At 39.4% G+C, this 16,370-nt stretch overlaps 2 long non-coding RNA genes across 2 annotated transcripts; both read left to right on the forward strand.

Annotated features, from left to right (window-relative positions):
• The first annotated feature begins 6,987 nt into the window (after window positions 1-6,987).
• On the forward strand, window positions 6,988-9,870 carry LOC141614919 (uncharacterized). The gene is made up of 3 exons (XR_012529467.1): window positions 6,988-7,217; window positions 7,330-7,402; window positions 9,712-9,870. It is a non-coding gene; the product is annotated as an uncharacterized LOC141614919 (long non-coding RNA).
• A 3,838-nt stretch (window positions 9,871-13,708) lies between these two features.
• LOC141614920 (uncharacterized) lies at window positions 13,709-16,138 on the forward strand. The gene is made up of 3 exons (XR_012529468.1): window positions 13,709-13,825; window positions 13,938-14,010; window positions 15,848-16,138. It is a non-coding gene; the product is annotated as an uncharacterized LOC141614920 (long non-coding RNA).
• Window positions 16,139-16,370: the final 232 nt, after the last annotated feature.

The raw sequence follows: 16,370 nt of genomic DNA on the forward strand, positions 1-16,370 counted from the left end.
ATCAATACAACACTACTATCAGTCCCAAATGCAACCACCATAATCCAACCAATTCCCATCAACTCAATACTGACTGTCCACTGGACCAGCCCTGCCAGTGGGGGACCGCAGCCGTTCCCACCTAAGCTCCGCTCATCATACCGAGCGATAACCCTGTCCATTAATGTGCACATCCCCTTCCGTGGCGGGTTCCACGAAGGGCGAAACTAGGGCGTGAAGCCACTCCCGCAAGTGACCCCACTCAGCCGAGAACGCATCTCGAGAACCATCACCAGCAATCACAACCACAAACACAGTACAATCAGTTACTATATCAAACAACCACAATACTACCATAACGACCGACACACTAGACCATCTAAAGAAACTGAGTAGGCGAACCTACCTTTAAGCAACCGCAACCAATCCATGCCGACAGATAACACATCCAGCTACCAAGCAAAGCCTATAACCACCATACAAATATCTATTACTAACAAGCAAACCCTAACTAAAGAGACAAAGACACGGATGATGATTGTGACATACCTATTAGGGAAAACTCAGCAAGAGTTCGCTACCCGATACCAGTGACGCCCTCCCAAGGTTCAAAGATCTTCAAAAAGGCTTCCATGGAGGTTTTGAGGTGAAGGGAAGGGAAAGGGGCGACTGAAGGATAGGAGGAAAGTGGCGGAAGTGATTTGCGGATTTAACAAAACGCGATATAAAACCCTCGCTGAAAACCCGGTACTCGATCGAGTACCCAACCTACTCGATCGAGTGGCCCCCTACTCGATCGAGTACCCTAGCTACTCGATCGAGTAGCCTCTACTCTATCGAGTACCACTCTTAACACGCAGCTCAAACAAGTTTTGGCCTACTTTCCTAAGACTACTTCCGCTCCCAAGGTCGGTCAATGATGGTCAAAGGGTCCCTAAAAGGGCGGGTATTACAGTCTTCCCCCCTTAAAAAGAACTTCGTCCTCGAAGTTCACCTCACCCATCTCCCGCTCGAGACACGAGAACAACACGTCCTCACTCATCTTCCCGCTCAAACCATTACTCCCTGGGAATATCATTCCCCCCCCCCCCATGTCATCATCATCACCGTCTATACTTATATCTAATGACTTTTACTACTATCATGCAAGCACTATTACCGTTAACCATTACTTTATATACATATATAAAGCATCCAACTCGCAATGCGAATCGCCACGCACGATCTCCCAACATACAATAATTACTATCCAACCATCAATCTAGCACATGTCTCATATAAACTTTCATGTGGTACAACTAATGCCACCATGTAACTTGGCAACGCGATTCAAATACGACCACACTCACCTTAAAGAACTAAAGAAAGTAAGTCGTTATACTTCAGGAATTTTTTTTTTTTTTTTTTACATGATACCAACCACATTATAAACAATTACCAATAACATTATAAACGAGCAAAACATTATTCAAAACAACCTTTTTATTTCGCGACATTACTCTTCCCCTCTAAAAAGGAACTTCGTCCCCGAAGTTCACCACCCAAATATCAACGCATATTATTTATTATTTGCATCTTAATCATTAAAGAAAACCATATTATTTGTTGTGGACATTACTCGCTAACTACATACTCGTTAAATTAGAAATCGTACCCAAGTCACCGGAATAACTAGTTACCGTTGACAACACACGTTAAAATGATATGCACAAATATAGGCGAAGTTACAACTCCGATAAATAGATCGTAATGAGACGTATGGAATATTAAAGTAACCAGAAATCATTACCGCTTCACTAATTGTGACAAATATGCTTATAACACTTCAATCACGACTTGTAACATATGAAATTAACGGTTCAAAGGCGTTACTACGCACTCACAACTACTTTAAACATTAAACTCGCAATTATAAAACAATTGAACATTTTTAATTTTCAAAACCTCTTGTAACAGTGCTACTCGATCGAGTATGTAGCGGTACTCGATCGAGTGCCATGCTACTCGATCGAGTGTCTTGGCTACTCGATCGAGTAGCCCGAGATCAGAATGTTTCCTTTCTTCCTTTCCTGCAGCTACTCGATAGAGTGTGGGGCACTCTGTCGAGTACCTGCAGGTCAAGTACCTTACACAACCCGTTATAGACCAACATATATAAACATGACTGTCACATAAATTGAGTCGGGATGACGCCCCGACTCTCAATCATCCTGCAAACGGTTAAAGTAGCTAATCCGGCCTTATGGCCTAACGATACAAGTTCATAAATAAAGTTTCAACTAAAACAACCGAAAATCTAACCACGCTACCAACAACAACTACCACTAACAATCATGGACGAAGATAGAAACAAGGAGTATCACTCCTGCTGCTGCTCAAACGTCACCTCATCATCACCACCACCACCTCCAGCCATACCCGCACCTGATGAACCCACTCCCGCATCACCTCCTGCTCCTGCTCCCGGGCCCACGTACCATGGAGTCAAGCCACCGTAAGGGAAGGACTGAGGTGCCCCCCACGTCGACTGATCCACCCCGTAGGAATAGAAAACCCATGTGTAGTCCCCGACTCCACTCCACCAAACCGGGTGGGGTCCCTCGGTCCCTATCCCCTGAGTGTACGCCATCTCGTGCATGTTCCTGAGTGTCAGAGTAGATGACACTCTCTCCGCCAAGTAGCTGGATCGCGACTCCGGGGTGTCGAGGTAAGGGTAGCATGGAAAAGACTGTTGCTGCTACTGCGGTGCTACTGGCTGTGGCCTAGTCTCCGAGGCCCTCTCTCTCACTCGACGGGGTCCCCTCACCACTCTAGGTCTCTCTACCGCCTGAACTCCCGCATTCTCGCCCTTCGTTGGCTCCGGCATCTCCTCAAGGATGGCACCGTCGATGAGATAGGTCTGTAGCTGGCGGGGTCCGTCATCATCCTCCTCCTCCTCGTCATCGGAGTCCACCGTCACTACTGTCGGCTCCAAGGGCTCCGTGGGTGGGAGGTGCTCAGGAGCTGGAATCTTCATCCAACTCATCCCATACACCCTCCATGCTAGGCTACCGTCAGCCAAGGTCCTCAACCATTTCTGGTCGAGATAGTATTCACGATCCATGGTAGGCACCGGGGTAGCTAGAGGCACGTACGCCGAAGAAGCCTCAAAGGAGGTTAGCTTTTCAGCTAACCGAGTGGCAATAGCACCACAACTCAGGTACCGGGAAGAGGAAGAAGCCATCAAGGCAAGGGCAAAGACTGAGACTATAGAAGGAGCATTAAAGACCACTTTCCTGGCCCGCTCCGGGCTGAGGTACGACATCAAAAGTAAGACCTCATGGTTATTCAATTTACCGATATCCTTTCGGTCATAGAGGAGGTTTGATAGAGAACGGAGAAAGATCCTCAAGGTAATATGCTGAACATCATTAATCAGCATGTTGCTCGAGGTGGGAGCTTGCTTCCCAGTCAAGCAAGGCATTAGGCGGCAGACGCCGCACTCAGCTGGAATGTCGGTGATGGAGTCCTTGGGAGGCTTGGCCAACCCAAGGTGAGAGGCAAACAATTCCATGGTCACGTAAAACGGTATTCATCAATCTAAACTCGACAGTCGACCCATTTGGGTCATAGTTAAAAGAGCTCATGAACTCCAAGGTAAGAAAAGGGTAAGTATGCTTCCTCAGCCTATACAAACCCGTAAAACCCAAGGTCTCGAATATGTGACGGACATCCGTCTCTATCTCCAACTCCTCTAACACACTGGTGTCTATACACTTTATAGGTCTCATTTTGCGTTTTTGTAAGGCTACAAAACGCTCCCTTTGCTTGAAGTCAACAAAAACAACTGTAGGGTATTCGGGGACTGCGGGTACCACAGGTCCACTTCCTTCCCCTAGATCAGGTGGGTTACCCCTCCCCCGTTTACTTTGGCGGGTTCCAAGGTTCAGTCTCGGCATCTGCTTTAGGTATAAGTTCAAACAATTTGTATAAAACATGTAGGCATATACTTCATACAATTTGAGTTCTATATACTTAGCAAGTTCACTAACTCATCAACCAGTTCAATATTTGAAGCTCATAAATCATGCCATTAAACTTAGATGCTCAGCTAGGTACACACATTTCATCAATAGTTTCCTCAATTTTAACATATAGTCTCAGTTTGTAGCCACTTATAAACCGTAATTATGAAAATTTGGCATGTGAACACATATACTCAGCAATTCGAATATCCTAGCATGCTTCTAAAGGTCGTTCCATTTACATTGCTAATTACATGTTACTAATTCAAGAGAAAGAATAATTTATGGCATATCATCATCACTTTCATATTATGTTCAACAACTCAACTAAAATTTTCAGACGGTCTTTACAGCTGAGACAATTTTGGCATATTTTCATCAAGCATCGTTTCTATTACTATATTGAAGTTCAACTCATGCTTGTACTGTCAATTACAACATCAATTTTTCAGTTATAAATCACGAATTTCCATTTAAGGCACCTTTAAGACGGAGTTCTAAGGCAACTTTCTAAGGGTAAAATCATCAAAATCTATCCTCCAACATGATATAAACAATACTTAAGGCTCAATTCTACCATCTAACCATTGTAAAACAACCAAAAATCGATTTCAATTTTGGAAACCCTAGAAATTTCGGGTTCATCTTTGCAATTTCTAATCTAATTTACAGCAATTAACCACCAACAAACATGGAAAGAAGGCATGTGAATCATGTTTCAACAATTAAAAGCACCAAATTGGTCACTATAATCGAAAATTTCAGATTGTTTTACTTTCCTAGCACATTCAAAACAATAAACCATGTACATTAGGAAGAATAGCATACCGTGATTGATGAACAAAGTAGAGAAACGAAATTAAACTAAGAAATCAACCCCAAGAATCACTACTAACCCAAGAGAAAGAGAGGATTTGAGAGGAAATAAGGAATTGAGAGTGATTTAGGTGTAGGTGTGTCGAAATATAGAGGAATAAGAAGGAGAAATAGAAAGATTAGGGGTTTTAAGAAAACCCGTAGGATTATTTGTCAAGAACCTACTCGATCGAGTGCCTTGGGTACTCGATCAAGTACCACCCTACTCGATCGAGTAGGAGCTAAATCGTCGAGTAACTGCAGGGATTTTCCCACATCCCGACATCATAGCTTCCTAATTAGATCGAGTGAGGTCTACTCGGTCAAGTAAGCACTCGCACTCGGTCAAGTATAGTTAAGTACTCGGTCCGAACACTAAGTAACTCGAAGATACCTGCAAAACAACGCCGCGTGTCGATTCCAAACTAAGTTCGGGATTCGACACTAATTATCACATTCAATCACGTTTTATAACCATTGTCACACAAAATACAACCCTTCAACAATTAAGAGACATATCACGTTACGTTATACAAATTACCCAACTCGGTCTACCTGTCACCGAGTTATTTATGAACCTAGTCGTGTCATTTTATTACACTTAAACTTACTTTACGTGCTATTACTAAACTCGTGTTTACTTCAAATTGAAACGTATAATTTACATTAATTCCCCCTTTCACTTATCACATAATTATACACGTTGCAACCCACTTATTCAATTATGTCTTACATTCCATCCCAAACAATCTATCTTGCATAAATCAAATAATACGCAGCGGAAAAATTTCAACTAAATAGCAAAGCATAAACACATTACCACATACCGTGATTCGGATTATTACTCATCTATACTATAATTATCATTATAGTCATCGCGGTAGGATCTATAATCTCACGTATAACTTCTGTCATCATTAATTTTATGGCAAACACCTACGTGTTCACTATTCATATTACACATTCGATTTCACACTTTCACGCATCTCCATGACGTATAATTTCCGTCACGTATCTCATAGCTGTCATATAAGCTCACTAATCATTCAAAGAACTCACTAATCTCATCAACAATTACCTTACACGGCCCGATATATTACTAACACACCCCTATTAATTCTAACAAAGACTTAAGGAGGTAGCTCAAAGCACAATTAACATACACAAAGACACATAGACACACGGACTCCACATTCCCATCCCATGTGATTGGCTTAAGTGTCATGGGGCCAAGATTTTGAAATGAGGGCGCCTACTCACCCAAAATCTAGCATGTTTGGGGCTCCCATTACACATACACCAGGTTCATTTTATTAGACTCTCTACGTTCATTATGTTCATTTGTTACAGGTTCCAAAATCGTCGCTCTGATACCACTTTGTAACACCCCCATATCCAGAGGAGCCTTAACTAGGCCTTCCTTAGCATATAAGGGCGTTACCATCTCGGTTGCCCGAGGAAAGTAATTATCAAACGTCAATAAAAGAACTATTAAGTTATATTACAAGTGATTCAAACCAAAATACGATACAAAGGTACAATGCAAAGACTACTCGCTATGACCATCTTATCTCGTGAAGACTCATCCCTGCCCGGACCTCAGCTATCAACAACATCAACACCTGCTAAGACCGACTGCTCACCATAAGGGATCACGGCAGACACATAACAAACAAACAACCACACAAGGTCAGTACTGAGATAAGACAAAACAACGGCAACTACAATTATCAATACAACACTACTATCAGTCCCAAATGCAACCACCATAATCCAACCAATTCCCATCAACTCAATACTGACTGTCCACTGGACCAGCCCTGCCAGTGGGGGACCGCAGCCGTTCCCACCTAAGCCCCGCTCATCATACCGAGCGATAATGTAACACCCGCGAATTTTCCATTTTGACATTTATAATTTAATTAACCATTCTATGGTCTTATTTATATTTTAAATTATTTAATTTAATTAATTTCATTATTAAACATGATTTTTATAAATATTATATTTTTAAAGCTTAAGTTATACAAAATAAATATTTTGGTCGGATAATAATGATAATAATAATAATATTTCTCGTCTTGAGTTGTAGTGGGCTTGAGACGTAATTTCTAGTGTATATCGACTCAATTTTGCTTGTTGGGCCTAGTATGACTATTGGGCTCACATATTATTCCTTCCTCCTCATATAAATCATGAAGGAAACCCTAACCCCTCCTCCTTCCTCACAATTTCAGCACCACTTTCACCAAACACCACCATTGTTACACATTTTTTTTCCCTTACAAATCTTCAAAACACCATAACTTGCTCAATTCTTATCCGATTCAAGTGATTTTCGCGTCTATCTCTTCCTCTCATCGCCCTCCATCTTTCTAGGTAAGAAAAGATCCGACTTTCCTCCTTATTTAGGGCTTTCGACCCATATTACACATGGTACCCTTTTTCTAATTTTGATTCTTAGTCTTATTTGGTGTTTTCTTATGTTTAGGAGAAAGTTTAGTTGACCCGGAAGTGGATTCTTGAAAGGTAGACGAGTCTATTGTGGATTTAAGTACAAAAAGGTAACGGTGATGGGTTACTCGACATTATGTCAAATTTGTGTGTTTATATGTTGTAGTTTGTTCATATGTATGTTAAAGTTTGAATCTTTTCTTGTTTCACATGTTTGTTGTTGAATGAGTTTGTATGAGAAACCATCTCATGGTTAGTTGAAGGAATTTCCAATCCTTTGGGTTACATGAATGTTTATATGGATGAATTAGTAAAGAAACCGTCTTATTCATGCTTAGTAATTGTGTTTAATTATGTCACGAATTTGTTAGTTTGGAATTGTTTGAATTTGAATCGAACCTTGTGTTTTAATCCCTCTTTTATGCTTTGATTTCACCCTTAATACTTGTATAAAGTTGCTTGGGTAATATATGGTGGAATTAGGATTGTATTGGCATGATAAAAAAATGATTTGGGGATGAAGGTGAGTTGTTGTGTCGTGCAAATCAGCACCACGGCGCAGGCTGCGCACCTCGGCGCAGGCTGCGCACTCAGCCTGGACCAGTTTTCTTAAAATGGCCATAACTTCTTCGTTACTTGTTTGTTTGAGGCTTATGACCTACCGTTAGAACCGTAAGAGGATAAGCTATCACCTCCAACTGGTTTCATCTCATTATCATGTATAGAACTCAAGTTATGACCGCTGAAAGTTGACCCTTGTTGTAGTCGAGTACTAAACTTGTTGTTATAGATTGGGTTTTGAGTTTCTTGTTGGGTATGCATCTTAACTTTGGTTCTAATGCTTGTGTATGATGTGTTGAGACTCTTTTATCATGGGAGTACTTGATGTTTCTTATACCTTTATACTTATGCATGCTTCACATGAATTGTTTACGTTATGTTTGTGCAATCTTTTCCACTCGTATTTGTGACCCAAGTGCGACGACTTACATTGTGTGACGACTTGACTTTCCCTATTTACCCCTTTCGGACCTTTGGTCATGAATGTGAGCCATGTTTCCGGATTGGGTTATCCTTCCTTCTTTGGACCTTTGGTACAAGTGCGTGCCATGTTTCGGAATTAGGATATCCTTCCGCCTTTCTTCGGACCTTTGGATACGAGTGCGTGCCATGTCTCCGATTAGAGGTTACTTGGCCTTTGGATACGAGTGCGTGCCATGTTCCGAGTCTTGGATACGATTTGGTATCGTGTGTCGAATCGGGTGTCGCCCATCCCGAGAGTCTGGATCCAGGTTTAAACTAGAACCGTATTATGATCGTCGTCCTACCAAGAGGTTGGAGTCTAGGGGTCTGTCTTGTTTGAGTCAAAGCCTTTGTAAATGTCTTGCTGATTATGGTCATTGGCGTGTTCTTATATACGAGAGTGCACGTCTTCTATGATTGTTTGTGAGAGTCTTGGTCCTATCGGATACTAGTGGTGAGATGCAAGCCCCTAGTTGCGATATGATCGCCGGGATTGATGTTCCCATCCGTTCTTATGGTGAGATGCAAGCCATAAGTATGAATGTGACATTAGTAGCCACGTCCCGTGCTATGGTTGTTAAGAGGTTTTCAAGTAATGGCTATTGGTTTCCATCCATGTATTTTCTATTCAATTGATCCGTTGTTTACCTTCTTCATATGATTCGATGCCTAATCTCATATCCATGTTTTGGTTACCTTGAATGCATTGTTGTCAGAATCGCGATTCGATCCAACGATTCTACGATTTTACGATCCAAAAATGCTTGACCGATCCTGGATCCTACGATTCTATCATAGTTGTAGAATCTTACGATCCTATTAATTTGAAAATTTCTAGAGATGAGATTATAATACGATCCTACGATTTTACGATCCTACGATCCGATTCCATAATAAAAAAAATTAATATATATTTTTATATAATGATACCGTAAAACCCAAATTTCGTGTAAGTTGTTCATACAATGATACTAAAATCATTAATTACCAATATTTTATGAATAAATATTAATAAATAACTGTTTTGATTTTCAATTATATGTTTTTACCAAATAAAAAATTATATTTAGTGAGTTTGTAGAATCTTGCGATTCTACGATCCGATTCTACCGATTCGATCCTACCCTCCCCATCGATCCAAAGTAGAATCCCGATCCTGACAACATTGCTTGAATGCATGTTTAATATAATGTACCATGCCTATCTCATTAAGAATGCAATGTGCCTATCTCATTATGATTATCGTTTATATTCCCTTGTTCATATTATTCAAGTATGATGCATGATCAATATGTTTAATTAAGTTCTTGCTTATGTGCATTTTGACATATTGTGGCTGGGAGAACCCTGAGTTAGTCCCCACTGACTGTGGCGTTCATGTTTACATGAATGACAGGTTTGTGATGCAGATTATGAGGAAGACGTGTGAGCTAGCGAGAACGTTGAACCTTGGACCTTAGTTATAGTTTGCTTAGACTCACCTATCGTTAGACTTGTGTTTATTCGTGGGATATCTTTTCCCCAACGCACTTCGTTTTTAAATTGTAAAACTTATTCATCTTACTTTTTATTTTCGTTTGATCACTTATGGTGGATTTCACACTTTAAACTTTAAAGGTTTTAAAAATCCCTTATTTTTCCGCTTAGATTTAATAGTTCTTTTGATGCCTCATCGAGGGGTGTCACGATTGGTATCGAGCATATGTTGCTCCCGACGCACACACGTGTACCCCCAATTTAAATTTGAACTTGACCTTGAATAATGAATGAGAGATGGGTAGACTTAAGGACCTAAGGTGGTAGTCTGTAGTGTGTTTGCTCTTTGTTAGGTTCTAACATGTTTGTTGATTGTCCTTTAATAATTTGTGTGCCCTTGGATCAATAACCGTAAACTTACCAATGTGGTGATCAAGATTTGGTGCCTATTCTTTGAGGATTGAAGATTTGTTCAACATTTGAAGAATGCTTCTACTTCCTCAAAGATGTTTCTCATTTCTTTGTGTATCTTGCCTTATTCTTTATCTCTTGGTGCTTATCCTTCTTCTAAACTCTCTTCTGTTTTGCTTGGAAGCTACTCCTATACCCTATAACTTGTTCCTTGTTCCTTGCTTATCCTCCCTTAACGCCTTTTGATAATACTCTTTCTTTTGAGGAATGTTGACCTTGGTTGGAAATTTGACCTTTGAGGAGATTGTTTGTGGTTGACTCTTAATCCTGGTTTGGAGAGGATTTGATGTTGGAAAGACTTAGGTAGTGAGATGAGACATACTTAATGATTCTTAGACCTAAATCCTTGGTAAAGTGAGTAATCTTGATTGGTGGCATTATTTATGTTGTCAAGTGTGAGTTGCATTTGTTACTAAGGTTATAGAACTTGGCTTGTTGTTTATGGGTGAGATTTGAAAACCTTGGGAAGTGTAGTGAGACGTGCCTTGGGATACAAATGCTTAGTACTTGACTTAAAATGGATGAAACTGAATGGTGGATTTGAGGATGTAGGATTTATTAAGTAAGTCGAGTTTGTGAATGGCTTTCGTAATCACTTTAGATATGAGAGTTTGATAATGTACATGTGACCATATGAGAAATGCTAATTGTGGGATTATTAGTTGGTTTTAGTGAGTGATATTGATTACCACCTAAGGTATGGTATGAGAGTGAGACTAAGGTACATCATTGGAAAGTTTTAGCATTTGTTTTAGTAACAAGAAAGGATAATGGTATGTTGATGACCATAATGGATTGGTGATGTGATTTGATATTAGCTGACCCTTGGGGGTTCTTGAGTTGAGAGAGACTTAGTATTGAGAAGTCTTTGTTAACCCTATGGTTTTAGGAACATTGAGGCTGTGTCAAGTACTTGAGGTAAATGGGTGCTTTTATACTAGAGTGGTAGATTTGCTTTAGAGAAATCCTAATATGTGATAGGATAGGTGAACAACGAATCTAACCAATTCATCAACCCTTAAGCGAGCGTTTATTTTTACCTTGATCAGTCATAGAGGTGTAATCCTTTAAGAGAGACTTGCATATAAAGTATGAGATGAATTGCCTTGACCCTCGTTTTGGAATTTGGTCGTTTTTTTTATGATGGTATAATATCCTAATAGGCGTGACCTTGTTAGGGAGAACCTTATGTCTTAGAAAGTGTATGGTTTAAGCCCTAAAATCCCCCTCGTACCTCTAATCATCTTCCTTCCCTTCGTTTATACCTTGATTAGATTTATTTCTTAAGTATAAAAGTTTACTTGTCGTTTCCTTGCCTTGAATACCTCTCTAATTCTAATGTCTCTTACTGGTGTTAACTAGTTACCTTTACTATTGACCCCTTTAATCTCACACCTCGTCATGTTCATGTATCCCATTGAAATTTCCTATCATTTCTTGTCCTAGTTATTGCTCTTGTTTCTTTAGTGGAGTGATGGCATTGTTGGCTACGTTGTAGAGTGAGTGAGATGCTCTTTGAGGATTCTTTGTGAACCTTGATTTCGTCAAAATTGAATTAGTGGAACTCGAGTTGAGTTGGTTAGGAAAAATTGTATGACAAACCTATTTACTTTTGGTTGGTGGTCTTTATGATTTGGGGAATGTGATCATCTATGCTTGTGAATTCGGGTGTGAATAAGATTTTGGTTTGGAGTGTTAGAAAGTATGAAGACCTTGAGATTTTGACCTTTGATTAGGGATTGTACCATAGTGAGAACTCCTAGTAGTCGATAGTTGGTTATGTGTGCAACTCTGTTAGTAGTTTTGATCTTTCGTGGAAATCGTTTATAGATGACTTATATTTGATGGTTATGGAATCACAATTGTGGTGGAGTGACTTGACCCACGGGATAGCATAGGAGTAAAGTGTGCAAGTATTTTGAGGAAATTCTTGGGAGTTATGTGGTTATGAGTTACCGTTCAGGATGACTTTGTTGTTTGAGATTTGTCTTTCTGGCGTTTCCTTGTTGTTTAAATTCCTTCCTTCCTTAAGCATAAGCATTTCCGTTCATACCTCTCTTCTTCGCTTCATCATGCTCCTCCTTTAAATTTGATACTCTTAACTTGTGAAATTCAATCTTTGATATCCTCGTAGACTCGATTTCAACACTTCTCCTAAGAAGTTCATCATAGCTCTTTTGTTGGTAAAGTTTGAACCCTCTTAGCGTACCTTGTGTTCATGATATCTAAGTTCTCTTCATTTCGTACTATTTCTAAACATTTCAAGCTACCACTTTTGATCCATTGTTAAAAGTTTATGTTACTTTTATAAAACCCTACCTATTTTAAAGGTTTGAAAATGGGAATTTGATTTAGTTCTCCTTTTGTTCTATGAGTACAACTCCTTTTTATTGATTTTAATTGCTAAACCCGAGTTACTTTTAATTTTGCTCAATTTCTAACTAACTTTGACCTACTTAAGATTCCTTTGTCAGAGTTTAATATTATATTTTCGGAAATTTGACTCCATTTGAGTTTAAAAGTGAAACCTCTATCTCTAATTTGGCTTTGGCAAAAGAAAATTTGAGTGAATTACCTTTTTCTTTCGATTTTGACGTTGATCGGATGTTAGAACTCGTTATTTGAAACGTTTAATAACTTGTTCTACGCTTGTCGGCGAGTGATTTCTGTTTTAAATTTGTCTTTGACTTGGAAAGTTAGCGTTCTTGTGTGCACGACAAGAGCAATTTCGTTCCATGAATGAGACTTATACCTTTGAAAACTCTTCATTAATGTTTTTGAAAGTATTTTGATTTTCGATTTATACAAATAATTTGCTTTTGACCATATCTTCGATTTGGAATGTGATGTTCTTGAATGCGCAACGAGAGCATTTTCGTTCCTTTGATGAGAATCGGTTGCATTCGGAAAATTTTATTTGAGACTTCGAAAGGATTTTGATTCTTACGATAAGTAACCTTTTATTGTTTTGGTTACCAATTTTAAAAGTTCAGTTTTACTTTTTATAACCTTTCTTTTCTACCTTCAAGTTTCGAGGACGAAACTTTTTAAAAGATGGGGTGATTGTAACACCCGCGAACTTTCCATTTTGACATTTATAATTTAATTAACCATTCTATGGTCTTATTTATATTTTAAATTATATAATTTCATTAATTTCATTATTAAACATGATTTTTATAAATATTATATTTTTAAAGCTTAAGTTATACAAAATAAACATTTTGGTCGGATAATAATGATAATAATAATAATATTTCTCGTCTTGAGTTGTAGTGGGCTTGAGACGTAATTTCTAGTGTATATCGACTCAATTTTGCTTGTTGGGCCTAGTATGACTATTGGGCTCACATATTATTCCTTCCTCCTCATATAAATCATGAAGGAAACCCTAACCCCTCCTCCTTCCTCACAATTTCAGCACCACTTTCACCAAACACCACCATTGTTACACATTTTTTTTCCCTTACAAATCATCAAAACACCATAACTTGCTCAATTCTTATCCGATTCAAGTGATTTTCGCGTCTATCTCTTCCTCTCATCGCCCTCCATCTTTCTAGGTAAGAAAAGATCCGACTTTCCTCCTTATTTAGGGCTATCGACCCATATTACACATGGGACCCTTTTTCTAATTTTGATTCTTAGTCTTATTTTGTGTTTTCTTATGTTTAGGAGAAAGTTTAGTTGACCCGGAAGTGGATTCTTGAAAGGTAGACGAGTCTATTGTGGATTTAAGTACAAAAAGGTAACGGTGATGGGTTACTCGACATTATGTCAAATTTGTGTGTTTATATGCTGTAGTTTGTTCATATGTATGTTAAAGTTTGAATCTTTTCTTGTTTCACATGTTTGTTGTTGAATGAGTTTGTATGAGAAACCATCTCATGGTTAGTTGAAGGAATTTCCAATCCTTTGGGTTACATGAATGTTTATATGGATGAATTAGTAAAGAAACCGTCTTAATAATGCTTAGTAATTGTGTTTAATTATGTCACGAATTTGTTAGTTTGGAATTGTTTGAATTTGAATCGAACCTTGTGTTTTAATCCCTCTTTTATGCTTTGATTTCACCCTTAATACTTGTATAAAGTTGCTTGGGTAATATATGGTGGAATTAGGATTGTATTGGCATGATAAAAAAATGATTTGGGGATGAAGGTGAGTTGTTGTGTCGTGCAAATCAGCACCACGGCGCAGGCTGCGCACCTCGGCGCAGGCTGCGCACTCAGCCTGGACCAGTTTTCTTAAAATGGCCATAACTTCTTCGTTACTTGTTTGTTTGAGGCTTATGACCTACCGTTAGAACCGTAAGAGGATAAGCTATCACCTCCAACTGGTTTAACCTCATTATCATGTATAGAACTCAAGTTATGACCGCTTGAAGTTGACCCTTGTTGTAGTCGAGTACTAAACTTGTTGTTATAGATTGGGTTTTGAGTTTCTTGTTGGGTATGCATCTTAACTTTGGTTCTAATGCTTGTGTATGATGTGTTGAGACTCTTTTATCATGGGAGTACTTGATGTTTCTTATACCTTTATACTTATGCATGCTTCACATGAATTGTTTACGTTATGTTTGTGCAATCTTTTCCACTCGTATTTGTGACCCAAGTGCGACGACTTACATTGTGTGACGACTTGACTTTCCCTATTTACCCCTTTCGGACCTTTGGTCACGAGTGTGAGCCATGTTTCCGGATTGGGTTATCCTTCCTTCTTTGGACCTTTGGTACGAGTGCGTGCCATGTTTCCGAATTAGGATATCCTTCCGCCTTTCTTCGGACCTTTGGATACGAGTGCGTGCCATGTCTCCGATTAGAGGTTACTCGGCCTTTGGATACGAGTGCGTGCCATGTTCCGAGTCTTGGATATGATTTGGTATCGTTTGTCGAATCGGGTGTCGCCCATCCCGAGAGTCTGGATCCAGGTTTAGACTAGGACCGTATTATGATCGTCGTCCTACCAAGAGGTTGGAGTCTAGGGGTCTGTCTTGTTTGAGTCAAAGCCTTTGTAAATGTCTTGCTGATTATGGTCATTGGCGTGTTCTTATATACGAGAGTGCACGTCTTCTATGATTGTTTGTGAGAGTCTTGGTCCTATCGGATACTAGTGGTGAGATGCAAGCCCCTAGTTGCGATATGATCGCCGGGATTGATGTTCCCATCCGTTCTTATGGTGAGATGCAAGCCATAAGTATGAATGTGACATTAGTAGCCAAGTCCCGTGCTATGGTTGTTAAGAGGTTTTCAAGTAATGGCTATTGGTTTCCATCCATGTATTTTCTATTCAATTGATCCGTTGTTTACCTTCTTCATATGATTCGATGCCTAATCTCATATCCATGTTTTGGTTACCTTGAATGCATGTTTAATATAATGTACCATGCCTATCTCATTAAGAATGCAATGTGCCTATCTCATTATGATTATCGTTTATATTCCCTTATTCATATTATTCAAGTATGATGCATGATCAATATGTTTAATTAAGTTCTTGCTTATGTGCATTTTGACATATTGTGGCCGGGAGAACCCTGAGTTACTCCCCACTGACTGTGGCGTTCATGTTTACATGAATGACAGGTTTGTGATGCAGATTATGGGGAAGACGTGTGAGCTAGCGAGAACGTTGAACCTTAGACCTTAGTTATAGTTTGCTTAGACTCACCTATCGTTAGACTTGTGTTTATTCGTGGGATATCTTTTCCCCAACGCACTTCATTTTTAAATTGTAAAACTTATTCATCTTACTTTTCATTTTCGTTTGATCACTTATGGTGGATTTCACACTTTAAACTTTAAAGGTTTTAAAAATCCCTTATTTTTCCGCTTAGATTTAATAGTTCTTTTGATGCCTCATCGAGGGGTGTCACAGATAACCCTGTCCATTAATGTGCACATCCCCTTCCGTGGCGGGTTCCACGAAGGGCGAAACTAGGGCGTGAAGCCACTCCCGCAAGTGACCCCACTCAGCCGAGAACGCATCTCGAGAACCATCACCAGCAATCACAACCACAAACACAGTACAATCAGTTACTATATCAAACAACCACAATACTACCATAACGACCGACACACTAGACCATCTACAGAAACTGAGTAGGCG

The sequence above is a fragment of the Silene latifolia genome, chromosome 11 (genome assembly GCF_048544455.1).
Source record: "Silene latifolia isolate original U9 population chromosome 11, ASM4854445v1, whole genome shotgun sequence".
NCBI lineage: Eukaryota > Viridiplantae > Streptophyta > Magnoliopsida > Caryophyllales > Caryophyllaceae > Silene > Silene latifolia.